The 23,938-nt window shown below is 38.8% G+C and overlaps 1 non-coding gene across 1 annotated transcript; it reads right to left on the bottom strand.

Annotated features, from left to right (window-relative positions):
* Positions 1–14,135: 14,135 nt before the first annotated feature.
* LOC130984035 (small nucleolar RNA R71) lies at positions 14,136–14,239 on the bottom strand. The gene has a single exon (XR_009087995.1). It is a non-coding gene; the product is annotated as a small nucleolar RNA R71 (small nucleolar RNA).
* Positions 14,240–23,938: the final 9,699 nt, after the last annotated feature.

The raw sequence follows: 23,938 nt of genomic DNA on the forward strand, positions 1-23,938 counted from the left end.
ATTTTTTGAAAGACAAGAACAAGCTTGGAAAAGGAAAGAAATCCTCCGTCAGAGGACAAATGAGCACCTTGAGAACATAAGGAAACACTTAGAACCATCAAACATTAAAAATCAATTTGTGAGAAAGGAAGTGGAAAAACAAGAACAAAAAGTCCTTGTGTCAAGTGAAAGTGCAATGAAAGATGAGGAACATGAGCCAAGGATTTCATATTCACAGAAGCCACTTGAGATGATAAAGGAACATGAAAGCTCACAACCCCCACAAACCTCCCTGAACCAAAGATGCTCAACACTAATTGAAAGATATGAAGAGGAGATGAAAAAATCATGGGAAGAACAACAAACCTCTTCTATGAAAGTACTATTAAAACAAATGTTGAGTGTAAAAGAGGAAGTGGAAGAACAAGAAAGTGAGGAGGACAATCAAGTACGTCCAAACTCAAGTGAAGCAGAGAAGTGCAAAGAGGAACAACTCATGGAACCACCAATGCAAGAGGCTCTTGATGAAGAAATTACTCCAAAAATCACACAGCAACCATGTCTTGACATCCAAAAAGTGAAGGCAATTAACAAAAGCACCAAGAAGAGGATTGTGACCATGATACCAAGGACAACATTCAATAGAAGGTCAACTGCAAGCAATCCTTCCCCTGAACCACTAGCAAGCAAGCTCAATCAAGCCATGTACAAAAGGAGGCTTGCTGAGAGGAAACCAAGAAAGGGGACAACAGCTGAAACTTCTCCTCCTTTGAGGTCATTGCTCTTAACAAACTGGAAGAAGAGGAAGAAAGTGAAGAACAGGTAGACAGTAGGTACATTTCTTCTCCATGCTTTGTTTAAATTTCAATAAATTGGCATATGATCACATTCTAAGTTTGGTGTTGCCATGCAACAAATTGTTTTCAATTCCTTTGGATGATTGCATCAATTCTACATGAAAGTGTCACACTAAGATTCTAAGTTTGGTGTGCCACTTATTTTTCTATGCAACTCATCCAGCAACATCACTTGTCTGCATAATCATATTGCCTTTGCATTGTTATTTTTCTTTTGTTTTGACATTTCGTTTGCATTCTCTCTGTTTTAGTCATTTTTTTGTTTTCTTTTATTAACTGTTTTTGTTAATACATCACCAAGAGATCCTTATTCATGACAAATCTTGGCTTGGTGATTGTATTCAACAAATAACAGTTTCTTTTGTTTAGTTTTATTTCAAATAAAATTGACATATGGTTGCATTCTAAGTTTGGTGTTGCTATGCAACAAAATTTGGTTCTAATTCTTACTAGATACTTGCATTAATTTCAAGTGAAAGTGTCACACTAAGTTTGGTGTGCCACTTATCTTTTATGCAATGTATTGTGCTCACCTTCTTATGTTTGCAATCAAAATGTCTCTGTCTCTGGTGCCTTGATTATTATCTTTCATTTTGCTTGCTTAAAACACATGTACTACTAACATTTTATTGTATAAGACATTCATGATCTATCTTAGCCCCATAGCCATTGTTCTAATTGTTGCTTGAGGATGAGCAAGCATTCTGAGTTTGGCAAGGGAAAGAGGAAGAATAGAGGAAAAAGGACAACAATAATGAAGATGAACTACAAGATTGTAAAGTTCCTTTTCCTCTCCTTTATTTCCAGCACTTTAAATTGCATGATTGTCTTTATATTTTCTGTATGCATGTGTGGTATGACTAAGCATAGCTTGAATTTGATTTACAACATGGTGCTGTACCATTATGACTACCAACTTGAGTTTTGTGAGTTCAAAAGCAAAAAAGCATCATGATCATAAACAAACAAGGAATTAAAGAAGAATTTAGCATGTGCATACAAGTATTGGAAAGCTAGTATGATTGATTGTTGCTCAATTGCATTGGATTTTATTTAATTGAAGTTTTTCATCTAGTAAATTTTGTGAAATCTTTTGAAATCATGAAAACCTTGAAGAAGCAAATACAATTAAAGCAAGAAAAGAAAAAGGGAAAGAATGAGAAAGCTGAAGGCTCTGAGTACCAATGGCAATTTATTTGTTAAGTGCTTGTGGTGTTTATGTATCAAGCCAAATGCTTGAAAATAAAACACTTAGAAGTCAAGGCTAGGCTCAAGTGTAAAAGCACTCCCTCAAAGCTCAACGTTCTGAGCATCAATGATTAGAGAGTCAAGAAAAGGAAAAAAAATGAGCTTAATGAAGTCCTCTAATTAAATGCTTGTGGTGCTTATGTATCAAGTGGTAATACTTGAAAATAAAGCATTTAGAAGTCGTAGCTTTGTTATCAACTCATGGGGCAAAGCACCCAAAAGGAGAAGCTAATGAAAAAAAAAATCAAAAGCTTGTTTCAAGGAAGAAATATAAGGAAAAGATTTCATAAAATGAGCTAGATAGAAGCATCAATCATTTACATTTCTTTTGTGATTGTAGCATGCTTAGAAAACTAGCTTACCATGAACATTGAGTTGCTATTCTTCTTAGCTTGGATTGTCAATCTTTATTGCATGATTCTTTTCTTGCTTGGGGACAAGCAAGGTTTAAGTTTGGTGTTGTGATGACAAGTCATCATATACCTATTTTTCTATGCTTTTTCATACAAGAAATTGATAAATTGTGCTTAAATATTGAATGCTTTTATACTTAATTGGTATATTTCCTTGATCTTTTAATTTTATAAATCTTGTAGGAAATAAGAAGAAAAAGAAGCAAAGAAGCACAAAAAAGGAGAAAAAAAGAGCTTTGGGACACACTTTGAAGTTGGAGCACACTTTGGAGCCTTAGGCCACGCTTTTAAAAGCGTGGCCCATGACCAAATTAAAGGAGAATAGGCAATCAGCACACACTGCCCTGCTCTTGCCAAGGGCAGAGCAGTATCGTGATGCAAAGTGAGGTTGGAAGCAAGAATTTTCGCTAAGGTAAAATCTGGGCGCTCACAGCATGACCATGCCTCCTTCAAAGGGCTATAACATGAGCTACAAATGTCCGATTGATGTGCTTTCAGTTACGTTAGAAAGCTGACATTCAGAGCTTTCCAACGATATATACCAATCCATATTTGGTTCACAATTGAGGCATGAGTGAAAGGCATCTTTAAGGGCCAAAAATAAGCGAAAATAAACCAAAGTGCTTCCACCAAGGTTCGAAGCTAGAGCCTCACTCCAAAGCAAAGTAGCGCTCATTATTCTGCTCTGCCCTCTTGGAGAGCAGGGCAATGTCGTGCTCCCTTCATGAAAAATCAAGAAAAATTGCTCCTCCAAATGTTTTCACAAGGGTTTGAACTTGGGAACTCTCCTTGGCGCACACAAGCATGAGCGCATGACACGGCCAGCGCACACATTGGCGCGCAGCTTGGACGCACGGGCAGGGAGGCAAGGCGCACCAAGGCAACATTGCCCTGCCCTCCACAAGGGCAGGGCAGCATCCTGAAGGTCTCTCCCACACTTGGCACGCGACATGCTTCCTCACACAACTTTCCTGCTCTGCCCTCCACAAGAGCAGAGCAGCCTCCTGGGAACATCATGGGCCAAAATTCAACCAAAATCTCATTTAAATTCAATTCCTCTCCAAATTGAATCAAGGCCATGCAAACCCATTTCTCCTCAAATCCAAAGCAAGCTAAGCCCACATCATCACTCAATGGCACAAGAACAAGCTAGAATTAGGATTTTCATTTAATTTGTTTTTCATTTCAATTTCATTTTATTTTGTAAAGCCTATATAAGGCATCATTTCCATCTTTGTAAAGGGGAGCTCGATTAAAAAGAGGCAAGCTCCACTAGGGAGCATTAGGATTTGAGAGCTCTTTCCTTTAGTTTTTTTTCTGTCTTAAATCTGGGATTGAGAGTGAAGGAATTCTGTTTCTCTCTTGGTCTAAGATTTCTCTTGTTATTCTTCTGCAAAATTTCAGTGAATTAAGGATTTGAACCAAAACTCTCTTTACTGGTTTCATCTTCTCTCCTTCTGCAATTGTTCTTGGTTGGATCAAGGAAGGAATTGAGATCTAGACTTGTTTTCTAGTCTCTTTGATTTCCTGAGATCTTCAATCTCATTTGGCAATTAAACTGAATTTAATTTCTGTTTGCTTCTTCAAGCAATTCTGCTTTCTGTTTAAGATTTGTTGCAAGTTACTCTTCTGCTTGATTGCTCCCTACATTCTCTTGTTGAATTTTAATTCCCAGCACCCAAGTCCTTTTACTTTTCATGCAATTTAATTCTTATGCAATTGTTCCAAGTTCTGCTTGCTGCTTGATTTAATCTCCTTGTTCCCATTTCCCTTTATATTTACTGCAATTTACATTTCTTGCTCTTTAAGCTTCCTGCCTATTTACATTCTGCAATTTAAGTTCACTGTTATTTACATTCTGCTGCAACAATTCTCACTCACCAATGTTAGCTTGACTAAACTAATCACCCACTAAAGTTGCTTGATCCATCAATCCCTGTGGGATCGACCTCACTCTTGTGAGTTATTACTACTTGATGCGACCCGGTATACTTGCCGGTTGGATTTGTGTGTTGGAAATTCGTTTTTCCACAAAAACACCATCAAGGGGCTGGCAAAAGCTCACCAACCCAGAAATAAAGATAAATGCAAATCTCATCAAAGAGTTCTATGCAAATGCGGTCAGAGAAGATAGCACTAGGGCCCCCACCTTCAAAAGTTATGTAAGAGGAACAGAGGTAGACTTCAGCCCCAATGCTATAACGAGGACTCTTCAACTGAAATCACCACATTTTGATGAGCTTAGCTATCAAGTAAGAATAAGTAATACTCCCGAGGAAGATGAACTTGAAGAAATTGTGAATGATATGTGTGTTATTGGGACTGATTGGGAAAGGTATTCGGACAAGAGACCGAGGTTCATTAGGAGAGGAGACCTTATCCCAGAAGCCAAGGGATGGTTTGAGCTAGTGAGGAGGTCTATCCTTTCAGCCGCAAATAATTCTGAGGTCAATATAGCTTGAGCCACCATGGTACATTGCCTAGTGAAGGGTGGAAACATCAACGTGCATGAAATTATAGCTGAAGGAATCCAGGATTCAGCCGAGAAGAATGATTTGGGTGCTAGACTTTGGTACCCCAGCACCATCCTGAGACTATGCATGAAAGCCAAGGTGGTGTTCGAAGACAACAATCCACAATGGGTAAATCCTGGGAGGTTAGTCACATTCCAACGCATAAACTATGTGACACCTGCTCAACAACACAGAATACCTCAAATAAGAAAAAGAACGGCACAAGAAGAGTCCCACCAAGAAGAACCTTACCAAGAAGAACCCCAACAAACAGGGCACCAACAAGAAAGACAATTTGACCCAACCAATATAAATCTGTTTCACATCAAGGAAGCCATTGAGTATATGGCAAGTAGCTATATGGAGGGACAAGAACAACAACTACATGTCCAAGCTCAAAGGATGGATCATCAAGAAAAACTACTCTCCAATTGGATGGATCAACAAAGAGAGTGGCAGAAACAGAAAATGGAATTACAACAGGAGCAAGCCCCAGCCACCTTATGCATGCACCAATTACAAGAGGCTATTGATACCTTATCTAGGCAATGCATGGAAAATCAGGGGGCACAGAAGGAGTTTCAAATGCAATTAATGGACCGCCAAGAAGAATCTCTCTCTAGATGGATGAATCAGCAAGGGGAATGGCAAAAATAATTGATGGACCAGCAATTAGAACAAGGGAGACAATGGAGTGAATCCTTCTATAACCTGAACCAGAAGCAAGATCAACAAAAAGGAGCCATCCAAATGCTAATCAACATCCAAGCACATCAAGGTTCACACATTCATGAGATGCATAGGAAACAAAGAGAACAGGCAAATCTTTTCGATGAATACAGAGCATTCTCAGAAGGAGTCTACATGAGTGAGACTGGATATCATGTAAATACCCAAGCCAAACTTGGGTACCTAGTCGGACAACTACCTGTATTGCATCATGGGATCACAAAATATGAGGATGCAAAGGATGAATTAGCACGAGTGGAGTGCGAAAGGGCCGAACAGAGTCATAAGTCAGTAAGGAAGGCACTGGAAGATTGGAAAATAGCTAGAATGAATCGGATGAGAGGAAGCACAAGCGGACAAAGTGAAAACAAAGAGGAAGAGGAAGCAGAAGAACATGAGCATTCCAATAAGTGAAAGGTGGTGAAGTTCCTTCTTAGTTCTATCTAATTCACAGCTTTAAATAAGGAAAATCATGTATGAAATAGAACATGCTTCCATGAGTAGCTTAGGATTTTCAATTATGCATTTAAGGTTTTCATTGCTTAGGTCCATGTTATTGAGCTTAATGTCCCTAGTGTTTGCTTACATCTTACTTACTTGTATGCTTTCCCTTTAAGTTAATCAAAAAGAAAATGTTATGAAAAGAACAAGAGTGGAGTTATTTTATGAAGTGAATTCTGAATGTTTGTGGTAGGGTGATTAGTAAGATAAGTTGGTTCACCAAACAAGGAAATTAAAGAAGGCAACTATCTATCCTGAATCCTATGCTTGAAATACATCCTATGAGACTAACTAAATATAAGTTCCCAATAAGAAAAGAGAAAGAGCAATAAAAGTGAAAAGGAAAGAAACACAATAAGAAACAATGCTAGGCACCAAGGGTTTTAAAATTGAGGCATGTGTCTGTGGTGTTCATGTGCAAGGGATATGCTTGGATGAATAAGCTCTTAGGGGTGCCTCATCACTTGGTAACTTGGATTAACTCATCCGGGATTATCAGCTGAAAGTCCACTATCAAGAGTGACCTTTGCTACAGAACACTTAGTAATCCAAAGAGGTGCTGGACACCAAGGTCTCAAGAAAGAAAAATAACAAACCATGTGCATGTGGTGTGTATGTATGAGGGAAAGAGACTTGAGGGAGTAAGTCCTTAGGGGTGTCTTAACACCTAGCACCTTGATCCAACTGGTTCGGGAGTGTTGGCTAAAATCTTATCATAAAGAGTCGCCCTCTTACAGAGCACTTAGCCAAAAGAAGAATGTAATAAACCTTGGAAAAGAAAGAAGGATCAACAATTAAGAAGTCTCAAAGGATGCAATCAAGAGAGTGACCAAGGACTTGATAAAGGTCTGAAACCTAGTAAAGGAAAGAACCTAAGTTGCTATGCATGAAACCCCAGAAACCAGGAATTCTACTTCTATATTATCTTCTTGTTCTTTCATTCATTCTTCCTATGTTTCAGTACTTGCTTAGGGACAAGCAAGCTTTAAGTTTGGTGTTGTGATGCCAGGGCATCTAGACCAGTTTCACTGACCTTTTCTTTACTGTTTTAGGTTAGTTTCATGCATTTTCTTAGTGAATAAGGCAAGTTTTGGATGAAAATACACTTACACCTTGATTCAAGAAACTATTGTGAATTTCACATGATTTCATGAGGATTTTTGCTAGAATTGAATGATAAATTGATGATGCATAATCTCATGACTTTGGCTAGAGCTTTGATGCACTTTAATTGCTTGATTTCAGGACAAAAAAAGCAAGGAAGAACCACGTTAGTACTCACGTTAATCTAGTTAATGTGACCACTAACGTGGAATGGTAAATAGCTTGTAACGTTCATGAGAAAAGTGATCACCAATAACGCCTACGAAGCCATCATAACCACACGTTAATTACCACGTTAACCTGGAGACAAAAGAAAGCTCCAACATTAGTGATAAACGTGAACACTACTAACGTTCCAAGATTTGGCAATAAGTCACGTTAAGAGTCACGTTAACTTAGTTAACGTGAACTCTAACGTGGAAGAGAGGAACAATGCCAATGTTAGTGACACTCACCTTTGTCACTAACGTGAAAGTTAACGTGGAGCTAAGATTGATGGCCAACGTTAGTGACACTCACCTTCGTCACTAACGTTGGAGATGGCATTCACTACCACGTTAATGGCCATGTTAACTTAGTTAACGTGAGCTCTAACGTGGAGAGTAGGGGCACTTGGAGCGTTAGTGACAAAGGTAAGTGTCACTAACGCGTCCCAATAATGCTTGCGAAGGTTTACAAGGCTACGTTAGTGGTCACGTTGGTGCCACTAACATTGGAGTTAACGTGGGTTATATGGGGTTGGAATGTTAATGAAAAATGTGATTGCCACTAACGCTCTCGAACTCACAATGTCACTTAACGTTAACTTCACTAACTCGCATGCCTAATTCATACTTCTCTGCAAGCTGAGCCCACTAAAGATTGTAACTGCTTCAACTCAAGATCTAAGGCCCACATCCAAGACTTGAAGAACTCACTAGAAGATCAAGAGAAGTAGTATATATAGGAGTAGTTTTGAACTATAGGGAGGCATGGCACTTTGGAGAACTACCCTCTGTACGTTTACTTTTCTGCACTTTTAGCTAAGGATGTATTCTTTTTTGCCATTTTCCATTTCTAGAGCTATGAACAGCTAAACCCCTTTCATTGGGTTAGGGAGCTCTGTTGTAATTTGATGGATCAATTATAGTTTTCATTCTCTTCTTCTTTCTTCTCTTTTGATTTACTAGAAAGGTTTTGATCTTAATTCAATTGGTTAGTTATCTTGGAAAAGAAACTCTCCATAATTGGATCTCCTGTGAGCCTTGGAAAAGGGATGAGGAAATCATGCTAGAAATGCTTTCTCATGTTGGACCAAATTGGGGTCTGGGCGGATATAGTGACATGTAATCCTCCCAACACTTTGATTTGGAAATACATGTGGTATAATCAGTGACCACACTTCATCTCTTCTCATGAGCAATTAAATCAAGGAATTGGGCAATTGTTCAAGCTTAGAGAGATTGGGTTGCCAAGGAATTGGAACCTAATCACTTAAGATTGCCAAGGAGATCAATAGATGCTTTGATTGAGGAAGAGATGAAAATGAATTTGATCCGGAGAATACAACATCTCCTGAGCCCAATGAATTCCCCATTTCTGATCTTACCCATTCTCTTTACTTTCTGCCATTTATTTTCATGCTCATTTCTCCAAATCCCCATCTAAGATTCTGCAATTTATTTTTTGCTATTTACCTTCCCGCCATTTAATTTTCTACAATTCTCAAACTACATTCTGTTTAGCTCAACTAGCATACTCTTCCAACTAAAGTTGCTTGACCAATCAATCCCTGTGGGATTCGACCTCACTCTATTGTGAGTTTTTACTTGACGGTAATTCGGTATACTTTCTGAAGGGAAATTTGGATCATGATAGAGCGTTGGATGGACTCTAACCATCCTCTAGCCACAGGCTTAAGGTCAAGCCTTCTTAGTTGAACCGGCTTGCCTTTGGAATCTCTCTTCCATTGGGCTCCTTCCATATAGATGTCTGATGAGCGGATAATTTATACACTTTTTGGCATTATTTTTAGGAAGTTTTTAGCATGATCTAGTTACTTTTAGGGATGTTTTCATTAGTTTTTATGCTAAAGTCACATTTTTGGACTTTACTATGAGTTTGTGTGTTTTCCTGTGATTTCAGGTATTTTCTGGCTGAAATTGAGGGACCTGAGCAAAACTCTGATAGGAGGCTAACAAAGGACTATTGATGCTATTGGAATCTGAACTCCCTACACTGGAAATAGATTTTCTGGAGCTACAGACCTCCAAATGGCACGTTCTCAACGGCGTTGGAAAGTAAACATCCAGAGCTTTTCAGAAATATATAATAGTTTATACTTTATTCGTGATTAGATGATGTAAACTGGCGCTCAATGCCAGTTCCATGCTGCATTTTAGAGTCAAACGCCAGAAACACGTCACGAACCAGAGTTGAACGCCCAAAACACGTTACAACTTGGTGTTCAACTCCAAGAGAAGCCTCAGCTCGTGGACAGATCAAGCTCAGCCCAAGAACACACCAAGTGGGCCCCGAAAGTGGATTTATGCATCAATTACTTACTTCTGTTAACCCTAGTAGCTAGTTTAGTATAAATAGAACTTTTTACTAGTGTATTAGAGGCCTTTTGATCATTCGGTCTTGTGACCACGTTTGGAGGCTGGCCATTCGGCCATGCCTGAACCTTTCACTTATGTATTTTCAATGGTGGAGTTTTTATACACCATAGATTAAGGGTGTGGAGCTCTGCTGTACCTCAAGTTTCAATGCAATTACTACTATTTTCTATTCAATTCGATTTATTCCTGTTCTAAGATATTCTTTGCATTCATGTTGATGAATGTGATGATCTATGACACTCATCATCATTCTCACCTATGAACACGCGTGACTGACAACCACTTTCGTTCTACCTTAGATCGGGCGCATATCTCTTGGATTCCTTAATCAGAATCTTCGTGGTATAAGCTAGAATTGATGGCGGCATTCATGGGAATCCAGAAAGTCTAACCTTGTCTGTGGTATTCCGAGTAGGATTCCAGGATTGAATGACTGTGACAAGCTTCAAACTCCTGAAGGCTGGGCGTTAGTGACTGATGAGCGGATATTTTATACGCTTTTTGGCATTGTTTTTAGGTAGTTTTTAGTATGATCTAGTTACTTTTAGGGATGTTTTCATTACTTTTTATGCTAAGTTCACATTTCTGGACTTTACTATGAGTTTGTGTGTTTTTCTGTGATTTCAGGCATTTTCTGGCTGAAATTGAGGGACCTGAGCAAAACTCTGATAAAAGGCTGACAAAGGACTGCTGATGTTGTTGGAATCTGACCTCCCTGTACTCAAAATAGCTTTCCTGGAGCTACAGAACTCCAAATGGCGCGCTCTCAACGGCTTTGGAAAGTAGACATCCAGAGCTTTCCAGCAATATATAGTAGTTCATACTTTGTTTGAGATTTGAGGACGTAAACTGGCGCTCAACGCCAGTTCCATGCTGCATTCTGGAGTCAAATGCCAGAAACACGTCACGAACCAGAGTTGAACGCCCAAAACATGTTACAACTTGGCGTTCAACTCCAATATAAGCCTCAGCCCGTGGATAGATCAAGCTCAGCCCAAACATACACCAAGTGGGCTTCGGAAGTGGATTTATGCATCAATTACTTACTCCTGTAAACCCTAGTAGCTAGTTTAGTATAAATAGAACTTTTTACTAGTGTATTAGACATCTTTGGACGTTCAGTTCTGAGATCTTAGGGGCTGGCCATTCGGCCATGCCTGGACCTTCATCACTTATGTATTTTTAACGGTGGAGTTTCTACACACCATAGATTAAGGGTGTGGAGCTCTGCTGTACCTCAAAGTTTTAATGCAATTACTTCTGTTTTCTATTCAATTCGATTTATTCCTGTTCTAAGATATTGGTTGCACTTCAACTTGATGAATGTGATGATCCATGACACTCATCATCATTCTCACCTATGAACCCGCGTGACTGATAACCACTTCCGTTCTACCTTAGACCGGGCGCATATCTCTTGGATTCCTTAATCAGAATCTTCGTGGTATAAGCTAGAATTGATGGCGGCATTCATGGGAATCCAGAAATTCTAACATTGTCTGTGGTATTTCGAGTAGGATTCCAGGATTGAATGACTGTGATGAGCTTCAAACTCATAAAGGTTGCGCGTTAGTGATAGACACAAAAGAATCACTGGATTCTATTCCAACCTGATTAAGAACCGACAGATGATTAGCCGTGCTGTGACAGAGCATTTGGACCTTTTTCACTGAGAGGATGGGATGTAGCCATTGACAACGGTAATGCCCTACATACAGCTTGCCATAGAAAGGAGTGATGAAAAACTAGAAGGAAGAAGTAGGAAAGCAGAGATTCAGAAGGAACACAGCACCTCAATACACCTATCCGAAATTCCCACCATTGGATTACATGAGTAACTTTATCCTTATTTTCTATTTATTTACTATTATTTGATTTTCAAAATTCCATAATCAATTATTATCCGCCTGACTGAGATTTACAAGATGACCATAGCTTGCTTCATACCAACAATCTCTGTGGGATCGACTCTTACTCACGTAAGGTATTACTTGGACGACCCAGTACACATGCTGGTTAGTTGTGGGGAGTTGTGACAAAGTGTGATTCACGTTTGAGAGAACCAAGCCTTTGGAGCCATTGTTGATGATCACAATTTCGTCCACCAAGTTTTTGGCGCCGTTGCCGTGGATTGTTTGAGTATGGACAACTGACGGTTCATCTTGTTGCTCAGATTAGGTAATTTTCTTTTTGTTTTGTTTTCAAAAATTTTTCAAAAAATTTTTTTCCTTTTTTTTCGAAAATAAATAAAGTAAATACCAAAAAAATCATAAAATCATCAAAACCAAAAATATTTTTTGTTTCTTGTTTGAGTCTTGAGTCAATTTTTAAGTTTGGTGTCAATTGCATATTCATATTGTTCTTGCATTTTTTCAAAAAATTCATGCATTCATGGTGTTCTTCATGATCTTCAAGTTGTTCTTGGTAAGTCTTCTTGTTTGATCTTGATGATTTCTTGTTTTGTGTCTTTTGTTGTTTTTCATGTGCATCTTTGCATTCATATTTTATAAACATTAAAGATTTCTAAGTTTGGTGTCTTGCATGTTTTCTTTGCATCAAAAAATTTTTCAAAAATATGTTCTTAATGTTCATCATGATCTTCAAAGTGTTCTTGGTGTTCATCTTGACATTCATAGTGTTCTTGCATGCATCATGTGTTTTGATCCAAAATTTTCATGTTTTGGGTCATTTTTATGTTTTTATCTCTCATCATTAAAAATTCAAAAAAATCAAAAAATATCTTTTCCTTAATTTTCTCATAATTTTCGAAAATTTGAGTTGACTTAGTCAAAAAATTTTAAAATTAGTTGTTTCTTACAAGTCAAGTCAAATTTTCAAATTTAAAAATCTTATCTTTTCAAAATCTTTTTCAAAAATCAAATCTTTTTCATTTTTCTCACTATTTTCCAAATTTTTTTTGAATTTTAAAATCTTTTCCTTATCTTTAATTCATGATTTTCAAAGGCTTTACTAACAATTAATGTGATTGATTAAAAAATTTGAAGCTTGTTACTTTCTTGTTAAGAAAGGTTCAATCTTTAATTTCTAGAATCATATCTTTTAGTTTCTTGTTAGTCAAGTAATTAATTTTAATTTTAAAAAATCAAATATTTTTCAAAATATCTTTTTCAACCATATCTTTTTAATCATATCTTTTTATCATATCTTTTTCAAAAATTTGATTTTAAAATATCTTATCTAACTTCTTATCTTCTTATCTTTTCAAATTTGATTTTAATATCTTTTTCAACTAACTAATTAACTTTTTGTTTGTTTCTTATCTTTTTCAAAACCACCTAACTACTTCTCCCTCTCTAATTTTCGAAAATATCTCATCCTTTTTCAAATTTTTTTTTAAATTAACTAATTGTTTTAAATTTTAATTTCAATTATATCTTATCTTTAATTTTCAAAAATTGTTTACTACTTTTTTAAAATTATTTTCGAATTCTCTCTCTCTTCTCTTCTTCTATTTATTTATTTATTCACTAACACTTCTCTTCACCTCTCTTCATCTCTAATCACTGCCTCTATCCTCACCCTTGTGATTGGATTCTCCACTCTTATTCCTTTCTTCTTCTACTAATAATAAGGATCCTCTTTGTCCAGATATAGAGGATTACTCTTCCTTTTTCTTTTTCTCTTCTATTTCATATGAGCAGGAACAAGGAAAAAGGCACTCTTGTTGAAGCTGATCCTGAACCTAAAAGGACTCTGAAGAGGAAACTAAGAGAAGCTAAATTACAACAATCTAGAGGCAACCTTTCTGAAATTTTCGAACAAGAGGAGGAGATGGCAGCCGAACCCAACAACAATAATGCAACGAGGATGCTTGGTGATTTTACTAAACCCACGTCCAAGTTTGATGGAAGAAGCATCTCAATTCCTGCCATTGGAACAAATAATTTTGAGCTGAAACCTCAATTAGTTGCTTTAATGCGACAGAACTGCAAGTTTCATAGACTTCCATCTGAAGATCCTTATCAGTTTTTAACTGAGTTCTTGCAGATTTGTGAGACTATTAAGACGAATGGAGTAGATCCTGAAGTCTACAGGCTCATGCTTTTCCCTTTTGCTGTAAGAGACAGAGCTAGAACATAGTTGGACTCACAACCTAAAAGTAGTCTAGACTCCTGGGATAAGCTGGTCACGGCCTTCTTGGATAAATTCTTTCCTCCTCAAAAGCTGAGCAAGCTTAGAGTGGATGTTCAAACCTTCAAGCAAAAAGATGGTGAATCCCTCTATGAAGCTTGGGAAAGATACAAGCAGATGACCAAAAAGTGTCCTTCTGACATGTTTTCAGAATGGACCATATTAGATATATTCTATTATGGTCAATCTGAGTTTTCCAAGATGTCATTAGACCATTCTGCAGGTGGATCCATTCACCTAAAGAAAACGCCTGCAGAAGCTCAAGAACTTATTGACATGGTTACAAATAACCAATTCATGTACACTTCTGAGAGGAATTCCGTGAATAGTGGGACGCCTCAAAGGAAGGGAGTTCTTGAAATTGATGCTCTGAATGCCATATTGGCTCAGAACAAAGTGTTGACTCAGCAAGTCAACATGATTTCTCAAAGTCTGAATGGATGGAAAAATGCATCCAACAGTACTAAAGAGGCAGCCTCTGAAGAAGCTTATGATCCTGAGAACCCTGCAATGGCAGAGTTTAATTACATGGGTGAACCTTATGGAAACACCTATAATTCATCATGGAGAAATCATCCAAATTTCTCATGGAAGGATCAACCAAAGCCTCAACAAGGCTTTAATAATGGTGGAAGAAACAGGCTCAGCAATAACAAGCCTTTTCCATCATCTTCTCAGCAACAAACAGAGAATTCTGAGCAAAGCCTCTCTAATTTAGCAAACTTAGTATCATATCTGTCAAAGGCCACTTTAAGTTTCATGAGTGAGACAAGATCCTCCATTAGAAATTTGGAGGCACAAGTAGGCCAGCTGAGTAAGAAGGTCACTGAAACTCCTCCCAGTACTCTCCCAAACAATACTGAAGGGAATCCTAAGAGAGAGTGCAAGGCCATTGACATAGTCAATATGGCCGAATGCAAGGAGGAGGGGGAGGACGTGAATCCCAATGAGGAAGACCTCATGGGACGTCTCTCAAGTAAGAAGGAGTTCCCTATTAAGGACCTAAAGGAATCTGAGGCTCATATAGAGACCATAGAGATTCTATTAAATCTCCTTCTGTCATTCATGAGCTCTGAAGACTATTCTTCCTCTGAAGAGGATGAAGATGTGACTGGAGAGCAAGTTGCTTAATATCTAGGAGCCATCATGAAGCTAAATGCCAAGTTATTTGGTAATGAGAGGAAGCATGAATAGCTTCTCTCAATGCAGAGTCAAACAGAGCCCCCACAGTCAAACTCTAAGTTTGGTGTTGGGAGGCCACAACCAAACTCTAAGTTTGGTATTGAACCCCCACATTCAAACTCTAAGTTTGGTGTTGGGAGGTCCCAACAATGCTTTGAACATCTGTGAAGCTCCATGAGAGCTCACTGTCAAGCTATTGACATTAAAGAAGCACTTATTGGGAGGCAACCCAATTTTTATTTATCTAATTTTATTTTTATTTTATTGTTATTTTGTGTTTAATTAGGTTCATGATCATATGGAGTCATGAAAAAAAATACAAAAATTAAAAACAGAATCAAAAATAGCAGAAGAAAAATCACACCCTGGAGGAAGGACTTACTAGCGTTTAAACGCCAGTAAGGAGTATCTGGCTGGCGTTCAACGCCAGAACAGAGCATGGATCTGGTGTTGAACGCCAGAAATAAGCAACATCCCGACGTTCAAACGCCAGGAATACACCTTGAGGAGAGCTGGCGCTGAATGCTAGAAACAAGCATGGACCTGGCGTTCAACGCCAGAAACATGCTGCACATGGGCGTTGAACGCCCAGAATGAGCATCACTTCGGCGTTTAAACGCCACAAATGTATGCAAAGGCATTCTACATGCCGGACACCTCAGGATCTGTTGACCCCACAGGAACACCTTAGGATCTGTGGACCCCACAAGATCATCTCAGGATCTGTGGACCTCACAGGATCCCTACCTATCTCACCCTCTCTCTCTCTCCATTCATGGTCATTGATGTGTGGAAAACGATCCAACACAAAACTCATCGGCAAGTGTACCGGGTCGCATCAAGTAATAAAACTCACGGGAGTGAGGTCGATCCCATAGGGATTGAAGGATTGAGCAATTTTAGTTTAGTGGTTGATTTAGTCAAGCGAATCAAGTATTGGTTGAGTGATTTTGTATCCAACAGTAAGTAAATAGCAGGAAATGTAAAGGGAGAGGGATGAATTGTAGAAATTAAAGAGAACTAAAAGTAAAGGTGCTGAATCTTAAAGAACAAGAAATTAAATGACTGAAACTTAAAGTGCAAGAAATGTAAATTGCAGTAACTTAAAGTGCAAGAAATATAAATTGCTTAAATGGAAGAAGGGTTTTGAGGATTGGGAATTCAGAATTTAAGCAAGGGAAATTAACTTGCAGCAATTATCAAAGCAAGAAATGAATTGGAATTGACTAGATCTCAAACAGAAATGGAAATTTAATTGCAGCAGGGGTTCAACAGAAGAACCAAAAGGAAAAGTGGATCTCAGGACTCCAGAGACTAGATAGCAAAGTCTAGATCTCAATTGCCTTCCCAGATCCAAGTTAACAAAGCAATTAAAGAGAAATTGAAGATGGCAGTAGTAAGAAAATGAAATTTAGCTCAATTATGCAATAGGAAAATCCAAGAGGTCTTAAATGGAGATTGAGACAGAAGTTCCTCAATTCTTCACACTCAATATTCAAACAAGAAAAGTAAAAAATGCTCATGCAAGAACAAGGAAGAAGAGAGATCATTTCTCCTTCCCAATTCTCTCAGATCCCAATTCAAAGCTCTCAAAGAAAATGAAGTCTTAAAATGTAAAGATTCAAAAATCAAAAGAAAGGTTTTCATTACATCAAACTATCTCCTATTTATACACTTTCTATTCTTGAATTTTGGAATTTGGATGGGCTTTTGATTTGGTGAAGAAATGAATTAAATTGGATTTTTAATCCAATTTTCAGCCCATGAAGAAGTTGGCTCCAGGAGGCTGCTCTGCTCTTGTGGAGAGCATAGCAGGGAAATGGTGCATGCGGCCTCATTGCATGCTCGTGCTGCGTGTGATGGGCGTTCAAGATGCTGCCCTGCCCTTGCGGAGAGCAGGGCAGTGTGCGTGCATGCTTGCCTTCCGTGCGTGCTTGTGTGCGCGCTTGTGTGCTGCCCGTGCCAAGAAATGCTGCTCTGCTCTCCTTGTGGGCAGCGCAGCAAGGCAACCAAGGGTGAGGTCCCAAGTTCGAAACTTGGTGGAGGCACACGCTGCCCCTTTTTCCTTGGTTTTCTTGGCACCAAAGTAACGCCTAGTTCCTTGCTTCCTCATGATGCTGTGTTCGATCCTTGGAGATTGAAAACAAGCCAATTTTTGCTTGTTTTCCTTGTATTTGAGCGCTACTCCTTTCCTCCTTGTTCTTGGTTCGAAACCCATGGATGGCACTTTGAAGAACAATTTTCTTGAATTTTCCATGAGGAGCCCGAAACTGCTCTTGAGGAGGGCAGGGCAGAGATATTTTGGAGGCTTGATTTATTATGCTGCTCTCTTGGAGAGCAGTGTGCTCTTGTGGAGAACAGTGTTTACTTCCTCCTTCTATGTTGCACCACACTTCTCCTTCCATGGCCACACTTCTTAAGCCACATTTTTCTTCTTTTCTTCCTTTCTTCACCTACAAGAAACCAAAGCAACCAGTCAAAGTATCTCCAAACTCATAAGGTTTATAATTCATTAAAAATCAATTAATTTTAGTTCAAACCTCATGATTTAGCATCAATTTAATTGTGGTTGTTTGATTTAAAGAAGTCATGCATTTTCATTCCAAATTACTTACTTAGGATGCAAGAAAGTGCATAAAGACTAGTGAAACAAGTGAAATTAGCTTGAAAAATGGGTATATGATGACTTGTCATCACAACACCAAACTTAAATCTTGCTTGTCCCCAAGCAAGCATCAAAATTAAGAGGAAATGAAATGAAAAAAGAAAAGCATACATATCCTTATTAGGCATATAGCAGAACTTGATTCATGGAGTTTTTATGCAGACAATGATAACTTAGTTATTGGTTGCTGTTACATACTATACACTTTTCCTCAAAGGCTTACTAAACTTGCTGTTATAAGGTTTACTCTTTACTTGCTCCCTTGCTAACTTTTCTTTTCTCATTTTGCTTAACAAGCTTATTCTTTTATGAAGGCTTGGTGTCCAATGTTGCAGTAGCCTTTGGCTTTATTTTTACTCAACATCTTTCCACTACAGACACATGGCTCACTATTTCCTCCTAGGATCATTGATGCCCAGCATCTCTTTGGATAACTAAATGTTCTGTATCTAAGTTGCTCTTTATTGTGGATTTTCAATTGGCCATCCCAAATCAGTTGATCTAAGTGGCCGGGTTTTGAGATACCCCTTAGAATTTACTTATCCAAGCATATCTTAGTACAAGAACACCACAGGCATGTGTCCTAGGGTCCAAGCTATTGGTGTCCAGCCTTTATTCTTTGTTTTTCTTGCCACATTGGCTTTTTCTACTTCTTTTTCTTTCTGCTTTATTTTTGTTCTCAAGGGATTTTTTTCTTTACTGATAGGAACCTTCATGACAGCAAGCTAGCTCACACTTCAATTAAAATGACATTATGCAGCAATTATTTCATGAGTTATGCATTTAATCAAACACATACACCACCATTAACTTCCATTCTAACTTATGCAACATTGGATATTTACTTTCTAATTCAAACAATTCTCTTTTATTCAAGCATATGGGAAACAAAACAAAATTTTAGCTAAGTGATGAATGACAAGCATCATACAGATCATTTCTCTAGCTACTTATTGAATAATAAAAAGTGCATGAAAATGGAATAAAAGGAAATAGACAGTGGAGGCATATCATGTTTCAGACATGCATCTCCTTATTAGAAATATGAAAGAACTGTGCCACCTTCTAATGATTGTGGCTGCTGCTTGATTCTCCCTTTTTCTTCTTTCTCTTCCCTACTTTGGAATAGTCTCGGGCTTCTTCACCAGGGCATCTTCTATCCCAGACAGAATCTAAGAGTCCTGAGAGCCCAACTTCTTCCAATCTGTTAAGTGTTACCTCCGTATAGTGATGAGACCTTGCTTGCTGCTTGGCTTCAAATTCAGGGCATTGCTCAAATGGCTTGATCTGTGGATTGAGTGTTGGCAAATTGTGGGTCAAGTACTCCAACCTTGCTTGTATGTTTTCATCACTCTCCATTCTTTGCACATATCTAACTTCTCCCATGGTGTGATGAATATTCTTCCATTGGTATAGGTTGTGACTATATTCCCCTGCTTTAGCTTGACTAAAGTACAGTTTATCATATGATTCTTTGAATTCTTTGTATTGCTCCCTTTGTTCTTCAAGAATCTTTGTTTGAAATTCTTGCTGTTGAGTCATCATCTGTTGTTGCCAGCTTTCTTGCCTCTCTTCCATTTGACGCTGCCAAGCTTCTCACTCCTCTTTATCCCTCATATATTGCTCCCGAAGCTCTGGATGGGGCTCTAGATATTGCTCTTGGCGCCCTTGATTTTGTTCTTGTTGAGCTTGCATGAGTTGCTGAGATAGCTCTTCAATTGCTCTTTGTAGCTGGCTCATGTCTATGGCACCATGAGCTTGCTCTTGTTCTTCCTCTCTTTGAGATCTTCTTTGTCTGGGAGCTACCACTCCCTCTTGATCATCTTCTTTATTCAACCCCTCCATGCTCCTCTTGGTGATTCCTTTCCCTTTCTTCACTTTTTCTATATCCTCATCCTCAAAGATGACTCCAGCTTTGTTGCATAGCCTGAGGATGGTGCTTGGATGACCAAGCCTACTTTATTTGCTTGTGCTATCGGCTATTTCTTGAATACTGTCAGCTATGAGTTGTGCAAGATTGATTTCACCTCCATGTATGATGCAGTATGTCAAAAGTGCTCGCTTGATTGTGACCCATGATGAGTTTCCAATGGGAATGATGGACCTCCTTACTATCTCGTACCACCCATTGGCCATAGGGGTGAGATTCATCCTTTTTAAATGGCTTGGGACTCCTTTTGAATCTCGTTCCCAGTCTGTGCCTTCTATGCATAGCCCTTGTAAGATCTCATCAGGATTATTTTCCATCTTCAATCTGGTCTCATAACTGGGCTCTGCATATTTTATTGTCCTCAACTTCAGAGCTCTTGTGATGGCTGCTGGACTGAAATCTACTTCAACTCCTTTGACATAACTCTTGTAGGAGGTGCTGTCTTTGTTCTCTTTTACAGCGTTTGCATAAAATTCAATGATCATGACTGCACTCATGTTGGCGAGAGGATCACATAGAAGCTCCCACCTTCTCTCTTTAGTGATTTGCCTCATGATGGGGTATACCCCTTCCTTCAGCTCAAGCCCATTCTCGTAAATGACATGCCTTGTCTTTATGAGTCTGTGATATCTTCCTTCATGGAATTGGGACCTAAACTTTCTTGCATCATAAGATGGGGGTTCGGTCACCATTGGTTCCTTTCCTAGCCTTCTTTTTGAGCTCGAATAGGCCATTAGAAGTGGTGTGAGAAGAAGAGGGAAGTGGGTTGTGTTTGGGATGATGTTTAGTTTTATTGTGTAAGAGAAGGGAATTGTCGGCTTTAGTGTTGGGAGTAGAGGAGACTATGGTTTACAAGTGAAGGTAGTTTGTATGAATGTGTAAGCCATTTAGTGCTAACGGCTACTTATAGGCAGGTCCTTCAAACTTCTTAACAAAACCACAATGAATGAGGGAGGATTCGTGGCCGATCATGAAGGGCTGAGATTGAGTTGAATAGATAGAGAGCTCATGGATTGAACGGCTTGCATGCATTGTTAAGGCTTGACGAGGATTCTCTTCTCATTGGTTGCATGTATTTAGGTGTTCGATGGTGCATGCATGCAGATTCTGCTTCCCAAGGAGCACGCTTTTCTAGGCACATGCGACCACTCCTCACTTAGCTTGTCCTAGCCGTGGCGCCTCCTTGTATTTGTCTCAATCTCTTTCTCCTAAATGAACCAAAACAGCTAGCCTTAGCACATAAATATATACGGTGGTTTGATCATAAGATGGAAAATTATTTCAAAATGTAACGATGCATGATCCATGTATGATTTTGATTCCATGAATAGGAAATGATCTTCTGAGCATTGTTACACATGCAGACACCAAACTTAGTGTTTGGTCATATGATTCATCAAAATGACTATGCATATGTTTTAAGAATAACCCCCTCCTTTTTTTTTTGAATACAAATTTGGGTGTGCCTTAAGGCACACCAAACTCAGAAGTCTGACATATGCTTCAAAACAATGCATGCATGCATCAAGTATGAAAGTTTAAAATCATGCTTAGGTAATCATAGCTTATTGAATAAAAGAAAAGACAGGAATCTTAAATCATGGGTTGCCTCCCATGAAGCGCTCTTTTATTGTCACTAGCTTGACAATGAACTCCCTTTAGGGTGGTTGATGCTGGTGATGTCTCAACTTGTCCCCTCTCACTGTAATTTTTCTCTGTGTGCCTTGATGCTCAATTTCAATGTGTTCAAGAGAAAGTACTTGGTTGACAGTGTAATGATCTTCTGTTCCCAGCTGTTGATATACTAGTTGCACCTTGTCACCTTTGGAAAATCCTTCAGTTGGGATTTTTTTATTCTTCCACCCTTTGTAAGCCTTCTTCTTATTTTTCTTCTTTTTCTTTTTCGTTGACCTTTTTCCCTTGACAGTGACTTGAGTTGTGATACCTCCTTTTTTGTTTATCATCCCGGCTTCTTTTTGAATTCCTTCCCCTCCTTGCACCTGCTCATTCTTCTGTTCCACTGTGTTATTGGTTGCTTGCCTTGGAAGATAGTCACTATTTGTCTTGCTTGTTTCTTCATTTCTTTGTGATTCTAAAAACACTTTCAAGGTGATGCTTTCCTCATGCATCCTGAGGGTTAGCTCTCCCTGCTCTATATCTACAATGGCTCTAGCAGTGGCCAAAAATGGTCGACCAAGTATTATGGAGTCATTCTCATTCTCTGCTGAATCTAGGATCACAAAGTCTGCAGGAAAGATGAACTTGTCAACCTTAATTAAAAGGTTTTCAATTAACCCTTTAGGATATACCACTGATTGGTCCACCAATTCCAAGGACATCTGTATTGGTTTCACCTTTCCTATGCCAAGCTTTTTCACTAAAGAGGATGGAATTTGATTTATGCTTGCTCCTAAGTCACACATCCCCTTGTCGATGAATAGACTTCCAATAGTGCAAGGTAGGAAGAAACCTCCAGGATCTTCAAGCTTGGGAGGAAGACCTTTTCTGATTAGTGCACTGCATTCTTCAGTGAGCATTACAGTCTCCTTCCCATTCCAGCTCCTTTTCTTGTTGATGAGCTCCTTTAAGAACTTGGCATATAGAGGCATTTGCTCCAATGCCTCAGCCAAGGGTATGTTGATCTCTAGCTTCTTGAAAGTCTCAATGAATTTGTGAAAATGTTGATCCTTTGCTTCTTTTTGGAATCTTTGTGGGTAAGGTGGTGGAGATGTAAGACTCTTCTCCACTTGCTGCTGTCTTGGATTTGGTTCTTCCATGATCTGCTTTCCTTTCTTTAAATTATGTGGTTGGTTATTCTCTTTTGTGAGTTTTTCTGGGACATTCTTGCTTGTTAAGTCCTTGTTGTTAGCTCCATCTCTCTCTGTTGGCTCATTGTCATTCTCCGTAAGTTTCTTGGTTGCCCCTTGGTTGCCATCCACCAATGTCTTTCCACTCCTTAGTTGCACAGCTTTGCACTCTTCTTTTGGATTAGGAATTGTGTCACTTGGTAGTGAGCTTGAGGGTCTCTCAATAGAAATCTGCTTAGAGATTTGTCCAATCTGCCTTTCTAGGCTCTTCATGGAAGCTTCTTGGTTCTTTGTTGTTAATTCTTGGTTCTTCATCATCTTCTCCATGAGCATCTCCAGATTAGTAATCCTCTGAGAGTCTTGTGAGATTGGTTGGTTTAGGGGTGTTGATGGATGATGGTAAGTGTTTTGGTTAGTTGGTTGGTTATTGGATGGATAATGGTTGGAGTTGGGGTAATTATTTTGGGGTTTTCTGTAAAAATTTTGGTTAGTTGGCTACTGGTTGTGATTTTGGTTGTTTCTTGGAGTGTTTTGAGCTGAGTTCCTGATGAGCGGATAATTTGTACACTTTTTGGCATTGTTTTTAGTATGTTTCTAGTAAGATTTAGTTAGTTTTTAGTATATTTTTATTAGTTTTTAGTTAAAATTCACTTTTCTGGACTTTACTATGAGTTTGTGTGTTTTTCTGTGATTTCAGGTATTTTCTGGCTGAAATTAAGGGACCTGAGCAAAAATCTGATTCAGAGACTGAAAAGGATTGCAGATGCTGTTGGATTCTGACCTCCCTGCACTCGAAGTGAATTTTCTGGAGCTACAAAAGCCCAATTGGCGCGCTCTCAACGGCGTTGGAAAATAGACATCCTGGGCTTTCCAGCAATATATGATAGTCTATACTTTGCCCAAGATTTGATGGCCCAAACCGGCGTTCAAAGTCACCCTCAGAATTCCCAGCGTTAAACGCCGGAACTGGCACAAGAATGGGAGTTAAACGCCCAAACTGGCACCAAAGCTGGCGTTTAACTCCAAGAAGAGTCTCTACACGAAAAATGCTTCATTGCTCAGCCCAAGCACACACCATGTGGGCCCGGAAGTGGATTTTTATGTCATTTACTCATCTTTGTAATCCTTAGGCTACTAGTTCCCTATAAGTAGGACCTTTTACTATTGTATTTTCATCTTCTGATCTTTGGAGTCTTTTGATCTTTAGATCTTTTGATCACTTTGGGAGGCTGGCCTCACGGCCATGCCTAGACCTTGT

This window comes from Arachis stenosperma, chromosome 5 (genome assembly GCF_014773155.1).
Source record: "Arachis stenosperma cultivar V10309 chromosome 5, arast.V10309.gnm1.PFL2, whole genome shotgun sequence".
NCBI classification, from domain to species: Eukaryota; Viridiplantae; Streptophyta; class Magnoliopsida; order Fabales; family Fabaceae; genus Arachis; species Arachis stenosperma.